General features: G+C 47.7%; 1 long non-coding RNA gene across 1 annotated transcript; it reads left to right on the top strand.

The window, feature by feature from the left end:
• The first annotated feature begins 1,097 nt into the window (after positions 1-1,097).
• LOC132657251 (uncharacterized) lies at positions 1,098-15,326 on the top strand. The gene is made up of 2 exons (XR_009595122.1): positions 1,098-1,511; positions 6,690-15,326. It is a non-coding gene; the product is annotated as an uncharacterized LOC132657251 (long non-coding RNA).
• The last annotated feature ends 922 nt before the right edge of the window (positions 15,327-16,248 follow it).

Below are 16,248 nucleotides of genomic sequence, written 5' to 3'. Positions count from 1 at the left end.
TGAAAACTGATCAGTGATTTAATCAGAAATTGTGAAGTCCTATAATTTATCATGAGTCTCATAATTTTAACGTGCACATGCCTTTCACATTTTAACATCTTGAAAGTCAGACTGCACCTTGCAGTCAATGCGTAAAGACAGTGATCCTGGTGGCCCACTGACTAAGACTTGAGGTTTCCAGGGGGAGAGGGTTTGATCCCTGGTTGGGGAACTATGATCCCACACGCCTCCCAGTGAGGCCAAAAAAAAAAGGTATTGTTTCTTAATTTAACTGGGGAGCATTTTTGTTCTTTTGTAGTGACTCATCAATAATGGTACATCTTATGATAGATGGCTTTTAAGATGGGAAAATGAGGGAGTGAATACCTGTGTCCAGGAGGGGAGAAGAAAGCTAAACCCTCATCTCCTACAGCAGTATGTCAATAGAAGATTTCTCAGATTATCGGAGATGCAGCTTTACAAGCATATTATTTAGATTGAGGGCAGCACATACCAGGAGTACCACTAAAATCACAGTCAGTGGTTGGCTCAAGACAACAGTAACTGGAGGTAAGAATGGGTGAGGCAGGAAGCACTGGGCTGTGATGTTTTTTATAAGCCTTGTACACATGTGAATCTCTGGTGGTGGTGGTGTTGGTGGTTCAGTCATGTCCGACTCTTTGTGACCCCATGGACTGTAGCCCACCAGGCTCCTCTGTCCATGGGATTCTCCAGGCAAGAACACTGGAGCAGGTTGCCATGCCCTCCTCCAGGGGATCTTCCCAACCCAGGATCGAACCTGGGTCTCCTGCATTGGCAGGTGGATATGAATCTTTAAACTATGCATATTAGAAGTCAAAGTAATATGTACAGAAATAAGAAGAATAAGATTCAGTGCTCCATTTCAAGCGAGAAGTTCTCAGATCACGAAAATGAAGACAGATCTTCATGGTCTCTGCACCAGGATGAGGAGTCTACCTGTCTCTGCGCCCCATCCCCGCTGATCTTAAGAAACGCGGCTCTCAGGCAACCTGGACATTGTCCCACATGCCACCTCTCGCCTCCCATCTCAGAAAACCCAGCTGCCTGGTTTGTCACTCTCAGATGAGACAGCCGGTCTTCGGGGAAAGGGGAAACGGCAGGGCACACGCCACATGTTCCACATACTGGTGCTCCCCAGAGCCCTGGAGAATGAGAAAGGAAGCCGGCGGTTTGGCAGGTGCGGAGGCCCCTTCCTGCAGACATCTGTCAGTGGTTCTGGATGCCCAGGCCCCTCCCTTCACAGAGGAAGAACCCTGGATTCCTGATGAGATGAGGCGCCAGCTTGCACCAGCTGCGCGCCGGGCTGGAAGGAGAGGGTGAGAAAACCAGAGATAGAGCCCGCCTGGAAAAGCAGGAGCTGCCGGATCCTCAGATGTCAGACCTGGAGGCCCCCCTGGCTGTTCCCAGGACATCCGGCGCTTCTGCCAGGGAACTGGGTGAGGTCACTCTTGCTGGTAGTGATCTGGAATAAGCACCCCAGGAAGCTCAAGGTGGGGACCAGCATCTCCCATCCCCTGCCCATCAGACTGACATTCAGCTGCTGTGAAAAGCTGCAGCAGAGGAGGGGAGGGGGGCCCTCCCTGGGTCCCCCACACCTCCCACCATCCTGCAACCAATGGGGGAACATACGGCCCAGCAGGGGGCCTCCGGGAGCTAGCGCCGAGGCACCCCCATGCTCTGATTGGTCAGGCTTGCTTGTTAAATATTTTAAATATCACTCCCTAAGCCAGATCTTATCCGTGAGAGGCCAGACAGCAACTTCCTGCAGAAACCCCTCCACCTTCCTCTCCCGCCTCTTTCTCCCTCCCAGAGCCCAACGTTTGTCAGAGTAGCATGCCGGGGAGTGTCCTTTGTAGTAAAAATATCTTTTTTTTCCTCTGTGTGAGAGGAGAGGCGCTTTTCTCATTCCCTGGGGAGGGCCTGATGCTCCAGACTGTAAGGAAATGCTCCTATGTGCCTCTTCCTTCTGCTTCCCTAATTAGTTTACCCTGATGGAATTAGGTTAAAACGGCCAGGGAATGGCCCTAAAAGGGGAAAATGAAGTTTACTAGAGGGAATGTGCAGCCTCAGGGGAACGCACCAGTCAGGAGGGAAGCAGGCATGGACTGGGTGGTGTGCCCAGCCCAGGCGGGCAGGCTGGAGGCCTCTGGGTACCACACACTCTCACGTTGCCGCCAGGGTCCCTGTTTCCCTCCACCTCCCCCCTCTCTCAGCCGCCACTCTCCATTTCCAGCCGCTGCAGTAAAAGGGGTCCCCCGAGCCCTGTGAGGGCTCAGGGCTTAGATACGAGGATGTCCCTAGAATGCTCTGGGCATCTTTCACGAAGACTTGGGGAGGGGACTGCTCTTCCTGCCAAGTGGAGGTTTAACTGCTCTCTTACCCTCAGATGGACGCACGCTCGGGTCTCTCCAAAGACAAGGCCCCCTAGCTCTCCTGGCTCAGAGAGGGCCAGGTGACCCAAGGGCACCCACAAATGGCCTCTGGCCCTCCTGGATGTGCACTGCCATCTGAGGAATATTTCAGTGTGTTCTCTTCTACCTCTGTAGAAAACCTTCTCGGCCTGTCAAAATGATAACACTTGGGGCAATTTAGCAGATGATCTTTTTCGGGTTTGTTTTTTATTTTGCTTGCTTGTTTTTATGTGAAATCAAAGGCAGGCTGCAGGGGACTTCCCTGGTGGTTCGGTGGTTAAGAACTTGCCTGCCAATGCAGGGGACACGGGTTCTATCCCTTGTTCAGGAAGATTCCATATGCTCAGGGGCGACTAAGCTCATGCACCACAGCCACTGAGCCCACATGCCCTAGAGCCCGTGTTCCTCAACCATGAGGAGCCCGCGCACCTCAGCTGGAGAGCAGCCCCGACTCACCACAACTAGAGAAAGCCTGAGCGCAGCCATGAAGACTCAGTGCAGAAAAAAATAATACATAAATAAAAAATTAAAAAAAAAAAGCAGGCTGCAGAGTAGAAAGGGCCCACCCAGTAAAGACTTGGAAAACCAGTGTAAATCCTTGTCTCTTTGACCAAGGCCTTCTCTTCCTGAAATGCCTCCCCCAAAGGGATGTGGTAAGTAGTAAATTTAACCCAGTTTGTAAAATGCCTTAAAAAGTGTAAAGTAGCCGTATGAATTTAAGGGGCACTGGTGTTCTCTTCCGTTCTAGCAAACTCATGACCACTCTGCTTGCACTGGCTGCTTGGGATGGGGTCTCTCCTCCATCATGGTGGGTGGGCTGCAGCGTGTCAAGGATGCCTACGGCCCTGCTAAAGCACCACAGGCACTGGGCCACTGGGGTGGGTGACCAGATGGCCAGAGTAGAAGAGCTGATGTGTAGATGTGGCTTATTTAACCCAGAGAAGAGCAACTGGTCCAGGGGGCTGTGGTTACAAGTCTTCAAATGCATCCTTTGTAGGGAAAAGATGAAGATCTTCTGTATAGCTCTGAGAGGTGAAACCAAGTGGGCTCATGGCTAGGATTTAAGAGGTCAGATATTTTTTTCCTTTAACCATCTTAACCATTTAAAAGTGCATAACCCAGTATTGTTGAATATATTCACATCATTGGACAACAGATCTAGAACTTCCTCATCTTGCAAAATTATACCCATTAAGTTAATTAAGTCAATCTATACCCATTAAATACTAATTCGCAGTCACCCAAGCCCCTTTCTGCATTCTGTCTCTACGACTGTCACTATTTTAGACACTTTCTGTGAGTGGAATCTCACAGTATCTGTCTTGTTGTGACTGACTTACTTCACTTACTGTGGTGGTGGTTTAGTCGCTAAGTCATATCTGACCCTCTGCGACCCCATGCACTGTAGCCCACCAGGCTCCTCTGTCCATGGGATTCTCCAGGCAAGAATACTGGAGTGGGTTGCTACTTCCTTCTCCAGGAAAGTGAAAGTGAAAGTGAAGTCACTCAGTCGTGTCCGACTCTTTGTGACCCCGTGGACTGTAGCCTACCAAGCTCCTCTGTCCATGTATTCTCCAGGCAAGAATACTGGAATGGGTTGCCATTTCCTTCTCCAGGGGATCTTCCCAACCCAGAGAGCAAACCTGGGTCTCCTGCACTGCAGTCAGATTCTTTACCAACTGAGCCACCAGGGAAGCCCTCATTTAGTGTAGCGGGCTTTAAGTTCACCCATATTGCAGCCTGTGATAGGACTGTCTTCTTTTTCCAAGGCTATATAATATTTCACTATGTGTATAGACCGCATTTATCTACCCATCTGCTGACTGGTATTTGGGTTGCTTCCACCTGTCGGTTATTGTGAATAACAGTGCAATAAATATGGATGAGCAACTATCTCTTTGAAATCCTGCTTTGAATTCTTTTGGGTATATGCCCAGGAGTGGAATTGCTGGATTATGCTAGTTCTATTTTTCACTTTTTGAGGAAATTCCATACTGTTTTCTATAGTGGCTGCACCATTTTATATTCCCAACAGCAGTGCACAAGGGTTCCAGTGTCTCCACATTCTTGCCTACACTTGTTATTTTCTCATCTGTTGACAGTGACCATCCTCATGGCTATGAGGTGATATCTCATTGAGGTTTTGACTTGCATTTATCTGATGGCTAGTGATACTGAGCATCTTTTCATATGTCTGTTGACTATTTTTATATCATCTTTGGAGAACTGTCTGTTCAAGTCCTCTGTCCCTTTTTAAAGTGGGTTGTTTATTTTTTGTTGTTTTGGTTGATTTCTAGAAGTTCCTTATAAATTCTGGATATTAATTCATTTTGAGATAACATGATTTGCAAATATTTTCTCCCATTTTGTAGGTTGTCTTATTATTCTGTTGACTGTTTCCATTGACATGCTGAAGTGTTTAAACTTAGTGTGGTCTCATTTGTCTATTTTTGCTTTTGTTGTCTAAAGGCACATATTTCTGAAAGGCAAATTAAAGAAGTGAAGTGATACATGTACAGGTTTAAAAATGTCAAAATAAAGATATAGAAAGATATAACACTTGTGTAAGTCTTCTTGTACATATATCCATACCCATGCACACATAAAATTCTCCCTGCTACCCCTGACACCCAGGCTCACAATTTCCTTTCTCAGAGATAACCACAGTTGTCAGTATCTTTCTAGATAAAACTTAAACATATATTCATGCATATCTTTATTTTCAATTATATAAATGTCATATGTATCTTTTTAAATTTTCTAATACACTTTATTTGGAAAACTTTACACATCTAAGGGTTTGGAAGACATCAGTAATTTTTAAACTATAAAATCTGTTCTGCACCAGAATTTCTTTCTCTTCACATGTATTATTGAGCCTTTCCCCACTAAACAACCTAACCAGGGGCAGAAGAACCAATGTAAAGACTTTCCGATCTTTCCACTCTCTCATGTCAGCGCATGAGAATGGCTTCATTGTTTAACAGCTGCCTGATACTCCATAGAACAGACACTCCATAATTTGTTTAATCAGTCCCCAGATTAGACATTTAAATTATGTCCAACCTTTTGCTTCAGTGAATATCTTTGACACATGTCTTTGGGCCCATGAGGACTATATATATGTACAGTAAGTGATTAAAAGTAGAATTTCTGGTCAAAGGCTTTATGGATTTTACACTTCAATAGATATTGCCACATAGTGGGTAGTGAGTGTGTGTAAAAGTCGCTCAGTCATGTCCGACTCTTTGCGACCCCAGGCACTATACAGTCCATGGGATTCTCCAGGCCAGAATACCTGAGTGGGAAGCCGTTCCCTTCTCCAGGGAATCTTCCCAACCCAGGGATCGAACCTAGGTCTCCCACATTGAAGGTGGATTCTTTACCAGCTGAGCCACAGGGAAGCCCAAGAATACTGGAGTGGGTAGCTTATCCCTTCTCCAGTGGGTCTTCCCAATCCAGGAATGGAACCAGCGTCTTTTGCATTGCAGGCGGATTATTTACCAACTGAGTTATCAGGGAAGTCCATAGTAGGTAGATTTTACCACAAATTAAGAGAGAATTTTACCAATCTAAACTGTCCTGAGTGGCGTGGATTACTTTAGGAGACTGTGGGAGCTTTAAGGAAATCAAGACCAGGTCACAAATCAACTTGTCAAGAATGTTACCGGATGTATTCAAGCGCTGTAACCTCATGGACCACAAAGTCCCTTTGACTTTGATATTGCAGATTTCTTATAAAAGGTATAGCCCAAGAGACTTCACATTTTTTTTTTGCTGAATATTGCTCAGTGATAAACAAGATGTGGGCTTGATCTGCACTGAGAGGCGCATAAAGGTTGTCTGCTAATACAACGCATGCCAGATGAGGGCCCTGGGTGAAGCGATGCTCTAAATTAAGGATTCGCACATGCTATGCTTGTACCGTGTGGCCCTGGGCAGGTGGTTGGAGCGGATATGTGGAGGCCCTCCTTGTCCTCTCCGTCCATCACCACTCATATTGTACATATCCGGAACTCCGCATACAGAAGAGTGCCCTGCAGGAGGTGTGGCCAACAGGGAAAGCTGCTTCTGTAAGAGCCCTCGGTCAGGGTCCTCGGTAGCAGAACCACAACCTGTGTGTTGTAATCTGACATGAGGAGCCTGCTCATTCTCCTCACTAATTAGAGAACAGAGACTTCCCAGGGATGGAAAGTCCCCTACCTTGGGCCAGCTCATTTAATTTCCAGCTATTGATTTTTTTTTTTTTTTTGGAAGATCTTTCCTGAATATTCATTGGAAGGACTGATGCTGAAGGTGAAACTCCAATCCTTTGGCCCCCTGATGCGAAGAACTGACTCACTGGAAAAGACCCTGATGCTGGGAAAGATTGAAGGTGGGAGGAGAAGGAGACGACACAAGATGAAATGGTTGGATGGCATCACCGACTCGATAGACGTGAGTTTGAGCAAGCTCCAGCAGTTGGTGATGGACAGGGAAGCCTGGTGTGCTGCAGTCCATGGGGTTGCAAAGAGTGGGACACAACTGAGCGACTGAACTGAACTTCTTATATATACCGAACTGAGCTGAAATCTATCCCCCTTTAAAGTCAGTTTGCTGGCTTTCGTTTTTTCTTATAGAGTCATTAAATGCAAGATTCTTCGCCTACATTCTAGGACTTAAGATGCCTGAGAGCACCGATCAGGTGTCCATTCAGTCTTCTCCTCTTTGGGTTTAGTTCCAAGTCTTCACCGATTTCTTATGTGGCATGTTTTCCAGATGTCCACCACTGTAGTTCTCTGTCTGAACATCCATCTTCCAAGCAGTCAAAGGCCGCTGAGAGTGTGCTGCCCAGAACTGGGCCTGCCCCTGGCCAGGGAAGGATGAGATGGAATCATTTCCTTGTTTTCCTGTGGTCCTTTTCTTTTAAACAATGGAGCCTATACATGGCAGGCCAGAGATTTCTTGCTTCTTCAACCTAACAAGCCTTTCCACTCTTTCGGGTAAAAGCCTTTTGACTTCCCATTAGGAAGTTCCTCTTCCCTTATTCTGACAAGTTTTGAGGGTACCTCAGTCAGGATTCTCCCTGTCCCCTCCTCCTGAGGTGGGAGGGGGCACAGAGAACCCAGTTGAAGCCATTCAGACTCTGGTTCCTAGGACTGTGAGCCTTGGGGAGAATGATGTAACAGCAAACTGGAGCGGATGGAGCACCAAGGGACAGAGTCTGCCCATTCATTCCCACTAACCGCCCGGTCCTCGTCTTCCTGAGCCTTGGCCCTTCCACATCCAACTATTCCTTTCCAGCAAAGTCCTCCGACACAACTAAGTGCGTCAGAGACTGTTTCCATCGCTTGCAGCTAAAGCATTCTGACCTCATCAGATAACCTTGCCCTTGTATCTGTCCCACCAGGGGCGCATTGTGGATCAGACTCCAGATCTCTTTCACAGGTTATGATCTGTTTCTGTTCACACTTATGACACCAAAGGTATCTATGTTTGTTTGTTTGTTTCCCCCAACACCAAAAAATTCTCCAGCTCTCGGGACACCAACTGGGTGTTTTAATTCAGTTCTGACAGTTACTCCCCAGAGTTAGCAGGGATCGTGCAGGTTCAGGGCTCAATCCTACAAAACTGCACCCTCTTTAGGTGCCAACTGCAGGTCCCGGGGCCTCCTGTCATCTGACCTGTGACCCGCCAGCTAGAAAATCAGAGGTTCCCACAACTCCCTCTTCAGACCCAATAATTTGCTACCATAGCTCACAGGGAAACAGTTTACTTACAGTTTTTGTTGCCATTTAGTCGCTGCTGCTGCTAAGTCACTTCAGTCGTGTCCGACTCTGTGCGACCCCATAGACAGCTGCCCACCAGGCTCCGCTGTCCCTGGGATTCTCCAGGCAAGAATACTGGAGTGGGTTGCCAGTTCTTTCTCCAATGTATGCATGCATGCTAAGTTGCCTCAGCCATGTCCAACTCTGTGTGACCCCATGGACAGCAGCCCACCAGGCTCCCCTGTCCACGGGATTCTCTAGGCAAAAATACTGGAGTGGGTTGCCATTTCCTTCTCCATATTTAGTCACCAAGTCATGTCCAATTCTTTTGCAACCCCATGAACTGTAGCCTGCTGGGCTCCTCTGTCCGTGGAATTTTCAGGCAAGAACACTGGAGTAGGTTGCCATTCCCTTCTCCAGGGATCAAACCCTGGTCTCCCACACTGCAGGCGGACTTTTTACCATCTGAGCCACCAGGGAAGCCCAGTGTGTTATAAAGGATATGAAAGTGAAAGTGAAGTTGCTCAGTCATGTCCAACTCTTTGCGACCCCATGGACTATAGCCTACAGGGCTCCTCCCTCCATGGAATTCTCCAGGCAGGAGTACTGGAGTGGGTTGCCATTTCCCTCTCCAGGGGATCTTCCTGACTCAGGGATCAAACCCGGGTCTCCTGCATTCCAGGCAGACGCTTTAACCTCTGAGCCACCAGGGAATGAACAGTCAGATGGAAGAGATTCATGGGGCATGGTATTAGAGGAGGTGTTAGATGGAGCTTCCCCGTCCTTACTGGGCACGTTACCCTCCCAGGACCTCAGTGTGTTCACCAACCCTGACGCTCTCTAAACTCCATCCTTTAGGGATTTTGGTGGAACTTTCATTATGTAGTGGCTTCTGGTGATTAACTCAAGTCTCTAGTCCCTCTCTCCTCACTGGAAGCTCGGAGGTGGGGTGGAAAGTTCCAACGCTTTAATCACTTAGCTGGTTCCTCTAGTAAGCAGCCACCATCCAGAAACTCTCAAGTGCCCCTTCCCTGAAAATAAAAGTTACTTCATTAGCATAATCTCAGGTTTGGTTGAAAGGGGCTTATTCTGAACAACAAAAGTTGCTCTTCTCAGCTCTACTGCGGCCTCCCTGGTGGCTCAGATGGTAAAGAATCTGCCTACAATGCAGAGGAGACCAGGGTTTGATCCCTGCATTGGGAGGATCCTCTGTAGAGGGAAATGGCGGCCCACTCCAGTATTCTTGACTGGAGAATCCCAGGGACAGAGGAGCCTGGCGGGCTGCAGCCCATGGGGTCTCAAAGAGTTGGACATGACTGAGCAACTAACACTTTCAGTTCTACGACTCAGGAAATTCCAAAGGTTTTAGAAGCTCTTGTACCAGGAACTGGGGAATGGTGACCAGATACAGATTTCTTGTTCTGTCATAGAATCACACAGGTGCTACCATTAACTCACACGTCCCCTCGTTCTGTACTTGGAAAGTCAATTTGGGACAAAAACATAGCCTTTGAGGATCATGAGTCTCCCTTGTCTGCTCCCATCTATTTGTTACAAGATAGCCATCTGCTGAGTTGCTAACTTACACCAAGATCCATTCGAGCTGCTGCCAAAGCATAAAGCACCTCATCAGAGCTCATGAGTGTCTGTGGCTAACCTACCCCGTGCCTGTCTTCAAAGCAAGAAAATCAGTGTTCACAGAGGTTTCCTAGCTGTCCAGTAAGTGATGAGCCTGAGCTTCAAACCCAAGTCTGGAAGCCCCAAAGCCAGGGAGAAATGAAGGATTCTCACAGGGTTCACAGCCCACAAGCAACCTGGGAAGAAGCTGTATTTTTAACTATTTCAGATGACCTAGAAGAAAAGGGTGGAAGAAGTCCACGGGATGCAAAAGCCCATCTCAGACTCTGTGTGAGGCAGGAGGCAGATGCTTCCCACCCTCCCTGGGTAAAGCAATTCATTCCCTATTGACCAAAACTCCAAGACAAGAATAGCAGGACAGTTAAGGGAGGAGGCTGGGCCCTGCTCAGACCACATATCTCTTGTTTTTAGAGTCAGGAGACCTCCCCGACCACACATGTGCAGAAAGGCTCCTTGGAGGCCAAAGGGGAGAATTGTCAAGGGATGCTCTACCCAGATGCCTTTGCAGTAAAATCTTGGCTAAGAGATGCATGGGAATCCATGGGAGGATCCTGAGTATACCAAATATGAATTGCGAACCAGGCAAATCAAAATGACTAGCCAAAAGAAACTGGAAGAAATGCCCCACAAAGGTAATTCAAACGACCACGAGGGTGCGACTCAGGCACTCTCCCTCCGAGTCTGCCCATGTGCCTATCCACACGTACTGTACTCTTTTTCCTCTTAATAAATACTTGACTTGTTTAGCTGCTTTCCATCTTTGTGGCAGTTCTTTTCTGCAAAGCCAAAGGGCCAGGGCTCTTGTCACTGACCACTGGTCTAGCGGCTAGATCAGGTGCTCGCACTGCTGCGACCCTGCCCAAGCTCGGCTCCAAGCCGTTGCAGGCTGAGGCTACCCAAGCCCACAGATGCTAATTAACAGCCAGCAGTTGAAGTCACTGAGTGTTGAGATGGAGGTTTAAGGCATCAGATTCCCTGTGACTGAGACCTGGGGGGGAAGGCTCCTCCCACCTGGCTTGTTCTGCATCCTGAGCACTGGACTGACAGCCTGATGCACCTCCCACGAGTGTGGCAGCACCTTTTGGATTCAGAGGTCATGAGAAAAACAGCCCTGCTTCTCACAGTACCCGCTCACCCCGCCTCCTCTCCCCAGCTGCCTATCTTGCTCCAGCAATGACGGCTCTCAGGAGAGGGAATTAACAGTATAAGAGATCTGACATGAACAAAGATAAGACAAACATTGTGGGAAATGTAAGTTATGTTAACATAGATTTAGATGTTGCTTTTACTCAAGTTCTTGTTTGTTTTTGTTTTTATTTTATTTTTGGTTGGTTGGTTGTTTTGTTTTCTCACCCAGCTTTGGGAGTTTCAGAGCTTGATTTTTATAACCTTGGTCACTGGGAGAAACTCAACTGATTCCTGTCACTTTAAACATCCTTTCCTCATCACAGCATCTAGAGTACATTTCCTCTTCTTTTTCAACATATCACATTTCTTGGCAGAAATCTCTAGCAGAAAGCACCAAAAATTTTATAATGAGGATAAAAATCAAAATTTCACACATCAGATTTCTCTTGTAGACTATTTCTTCCTGTTCAGTCTTACCCTATTTTAACTTTATTTTAGTGGCTAACGATTTAAAATCTGATTTCAGCATAGTCCATTCATTGTGCAGGGTTTTGGTGCCTAAGGGCACTTGTTCTCTGCTCTGACTTTAAAGTTTCTAAACGGAAACTGCCTGTGTCACGTTCCAGCAGCAGTCCTCTTTCCGCTCAAATTCCCAGGGTAAACCCCAGAAGAACCTCCGCGCTTTCCATGTCTCCATTTCACTTGACTTCTGAGATTTTCCATTTTTAAATGTGTGCTGTGCTCTTGCTTCCAACATAAATGTTCGTGATTGTCCTTAGGAGTAAAGGTCAAGTTCAAATCCCAGATACCAACACGCACTGCAGGAGCCCCAAGAAGAACGGTTCACTGAATGACCAAACCCAGCCAGGGGGCACAAGGGGCTTTGCCACTACCAACCGAATTACCATGGTCCCCAGACCGTCTGCTTTTTCCCTGAAAGTGCCTTCCTGTCTCTGCTCAGTGACTCACTCCATCACAAATGTGACCCAGTTTGTTTGGCAAGCTGCGGATTTTTTTAACTCCTGCTGCTTTCCCTGGTCACGACTCTCTCACAGGCGCTCAGCGACTCCCTCTCGGCGTCCGTCTGGTCTCACTGCCAGGCTGGATGCCTGGCTTTCTCCCCAGCTGTTCCCTTCAAGCCCTCTCTCCTCTCCAGAGAAAATCCATATTCCGTTTGCTTTTCTACAGCATTCTGGCATCTCCAGAGTCTCCTTAAAATAAACACTCAGCTCCAAGGGAAGCAGCAGGCAGAACCCACGGAATTGTACCAGCTCAGGAATCTGCTCTGAAGGCAGAGTGGGGTGGGGAGCTGGACAAGGGAGGTTATCAGCATTTAAGGCTGTCCATCATCTCCAAGAGACTTGGATTCACGTCTCATTTAATGTCCTTGATCGCCCACGGCGCAGGTGTAAATGGTCCTTCTGTTTCATGGTAGGAAAGCAAGGTTCAAAGAGGTAGAGAACCTGGACTTCCCTGGCGGTCCAGTGGTTAAGCATCCGCCTTCCAATGCAGGGAACGCAGGTTCAATCCCTGGTCTGGGAACTAAGATCCCGCCTGCCTTGGAACAACTAAGTCCGGGACGCAACAAAGATCCAGTGCAGTCAAAAGAGGTGAAGAACTTGTCAAGACTGAGAATGAGAGGCCAGGAGCTGAACTTACGCTTTTAAAAACTGCTGTATAATTTACATTCAGTAAAATACACAGGGACTTCCCTGGTGGCACAGTGGTTAAGAATCTGCTGTCAGTGCAGAGGGCACAGGTTCAATCCCTGCCCTAGGAAGATCCCACGTGCCACAAAGCAGCTAAGCCCATGCACCACAGCTACTGAAGCCCATGCCTTCTAGAGCCCAGTAGGCACAACTGATGAGCCCTGTGTGCCACAGCTACTGAAGCCTGGGTGCCCAGAGGCTGTGCTCTGCCACAAGAGAAGCCCCTGCAATGAGAGGCCACACACCACCACTAGACAAGGCCCAGGAGCAGCAAACAAAAATAACATACACAGATCTCCAGGGCTGTTTGATGAATTTTGACAAATGCATATACTTGTGTAAATACCCCCCTAAAAGGATCTGGAACATCCCCATAACCCACAAACTCTGCACTCACACACACCCCTCTCCTAGGAATCCTGCCACCACCTCTGGCTTCTCCACCCTAGATGACTTTGCCTTGAACCTGTCTTCTGATGCCAAACTCCATATTCCATGTTCTGCCCTTTTTCTATTACACCACGTGGGTCTTTGAAATGAACTCAATCGCACCCACCTGGCCAGCATATCTATAGACAGATATGCCTATATTCCAATGCAGATATGCCTGCATTGGAAGGCAGAGGACTGTGAGGAGCCAGGCCATAGTCTTTCAGCTGAAAAAGTAGATGAGCTGGTGGAGGAGACCCCGGGGCTTGCAATCTGGTGGGGACATAGGGAGCTCAATCCCCAAACCACACAGAAAGGCCTCCCTCCAAAGTCCACTGTGACGTTTGGCTCACTGCTCGCCACCTCAACAGCACTTGGCACTTGATCTCCAGAGGGTTTCTGAAGGAAAATCATCGTAGGGTTTAAAAGAGAGGAATCAGAGTTCAGCTTCGAGATCAAAGACACCAGACTCCAATCTGGTGGAGAAAGATTGCCGGGAGAAATATCAACAACCTCAGATATGCAGATGACACCACCCTTACAACAGAAAGGGAAGAGAAACTAAAGAGCCTCTCGATGAAGGGGAAAGAGGAGAGTGAAAGAGCTGGCTTAAAACTCAACACTCAGAAACCTAGGACCTTGGCATCCTGTCCCTTCACTTCTGGCAAATAGACAGGGAAACAACAGTAAGAGATACAGACCTTATTTTCTTGGGCTCCAAAATCACTGTGGACGGCGACTGCAGCCATGAAATTAAAGGACACGTTTCTGGGGGGAAAAGCTATGAAAAACCTAGATGGTGTATTAAAAAGGAGAGACATCACTTTGCCAACAAAGGTCCTTATAGTCAAAGTTATGGTTTTTCCAGTAGTCACATATGGATATGAGAGTTGGACCATAAAGAAGGCTGAGCGCTAAAGAATTGATGCTTTTGAACTGTGGTGTTGGAGATGACTCTTGAAAGTCCCTTGGACTACAAGGAGATCAAACCAGCCAATCCTAAAGGAAATCAACCCTGAATATTCACTGGAAGGACGGATGCTGAAGCTCTAATATTTTGGCCACCTGATGCAAAGAGCTGACTCATTGGAAAAGACACTGTTGCTGGGAAAGATTGAAGGCAGGAGGAGAAGGGGATGACAGAGGACGAGATGGTTGGATGGTATCACCAATTCAATGGACATGAGTTTGAGTAAGCTCTGGGGGTTGAAGGACAGGGAGGCCTGGCATGCTTAAGTCCATGAGGTCGCAAAGAGTCAGACACGACTGAGCGACTGAATAATAAGACTCCAGTCCACACTTTCAGGATCTCCCCACTTCTGTGAGCTGCCACCACGGTGGCTGGGGCTACCAGTAACGGGGAACATTCTGAATTTTTACACTCGTGGGCTCTTCAAGACCATCAGGTACATCTGTCCCCTGGGAGTTTTGTAGTTGGGAGCCTCTGTTTTTGGGGTGGGGGGAGAAAAACCTGAAAGAAAGGAAATAACTAAAGCCCATTTGATTACACGGTAAAGGGAACTCACTGAAAGTCGCTTTAGGTCAAATTCCTATCAGGTTTTCATTAATGAAGGGACACATGATATAATTAACCGTATCTGCTTATCTGCCCACAGTTCTACGTTCTCTTTGCTCACTGTAGCAGGTTAACTGGTTTCTCTTGGTCTGTGTTTATACACAGCGGCGGGTTGATCAGTGTTTAACGGCTGATTCTCTGGGTAGGGACAACAGCCCTGATTTTGCAGCGTCTGCTGGTTTCTCCCTGGCCTTGACACTGGGGTTGGGAGACAGTCTGTGTGATCAGGCAACTAGGCCCCACAACACACAACACGTTCCACCGATGGAGCACGTGTTTCCCCCCTGGTAGCATGGGCAAGTAGGGGTGGCAGGGTGGCCACTGCCCGGCATGCCAGCCATCTCCAGGATGAATGGTGGGTGTGTGGTGGTGGGGGTTGGGGGGGGTCTGACTTCTGTACCTACTCTCCCAGACTCCTCCCCAAGTGGTCTCCAGTCTTCAAAAGATATAGTGTACAGTCAAAGTTTTGCACGGGATGCCTCTCCTGGGCTGGACTTTCCAAATGAACCTTCAGAGTCACTTCAAAGTGCAGGATAAACATAAGCTAGCCCAAGACGAATTCCCACAAGTCGTCAATCCAGAGATTTTGAGCAACCAGCCTCCACTTCTCATTCCTTTGCCTGAATTACTAGCCGGTCTTTAATAAAAGTTTTTGGACTAACCCTAACCATCCAGCTTTCTTGTTTGGTTTTGTTCTTCCCCTTGGAAGACTAACTGCAGAAGAGCAAGCATGCCGTCATTTCCTGCTCGCTGATGAGGATCTCCGGGCCGGCAGAGAGGAAGGGAGGCAGGAAGGGGCTCAACCTCAACAGTCATCAGGAGCCGGCTCTAATAATAATTCCTGTTGGAGGCCCCCACCTGCCATCAACACCTCATCCACAAAGTGATGATAGTTGGAGAAAAGATTCCTGGATGTTTGCAGGTTTATAAAATGACTTGGGCGGTGGAAAGACTGTTCTCCTTTTTCATCAGATCGAGTCAGCGGGGTGCTCGGCTGGCATTCACTGTACCACACAGTCTCTTAACCCCTTTAGCGAGTGCTCACCCCAACCTCCAGAACTTGACCTGACTCTGCATGACCTTTCCCAGCCTCCCCTCCACTTCCTGCCCCAGTGTTTCCCTACTCTTTGCCCTCTGCGCTGCACGTTTCTTTTACAGCAGCACTGGCATTGCATTTGTGAGACTTCAGATGCCTTTACGTACTTCGAATCATTGTCTTGGCTTCCTGCTTCCTGTTAAGCCCAGATTCTTTCATGTCATATGGTCATTAACGGAGGGATTCAAAGATATCCTGGAAGAGGTCCCTGCCTTCAGTGATGCTGTAATCTAGGAGAAGGGATGCCGATAGTAATATCAAAGCAAGATTGACAGCTTTCTCTCTGACAGGCTGTTTCCTTCAATCACCTTAGATCTCATAATAATCCTCGAAACAGACACTGATGCTGTTCTCATTTGACATATGTGATCACTAAGACTCAGAGAGGTTAAGTAACCTGCCAAAGTCACACAGCTGGTAAACAGTGAATGTAATTACAAACTGGGAGTTCTGGCCCAGGTGATTCAAAAGCTTGACCCCTTATCACCGTGTC

The sequence above is a fragment of the Ovis aries genome, chromosome 10, assembly GCF_016772045.2.
Source record: "Ovis aries strain OAR_USU_Benz2616 breed Rambouillet chromosome 10, ARS-UI_Ramb_v3.0, whole genome shotgun sequence".
Lineage (NCBI taxonomy): Eukaryota > Metazoa > Chordata > Mammalia > Artiodactyla > Bovidae > Ovis > Ovis aries.
The sequence above is the reverse complement of the archived record's forward strand: the minus strand, read 5'-3'. Positions and strand labels throughout refer to the sequence as shown.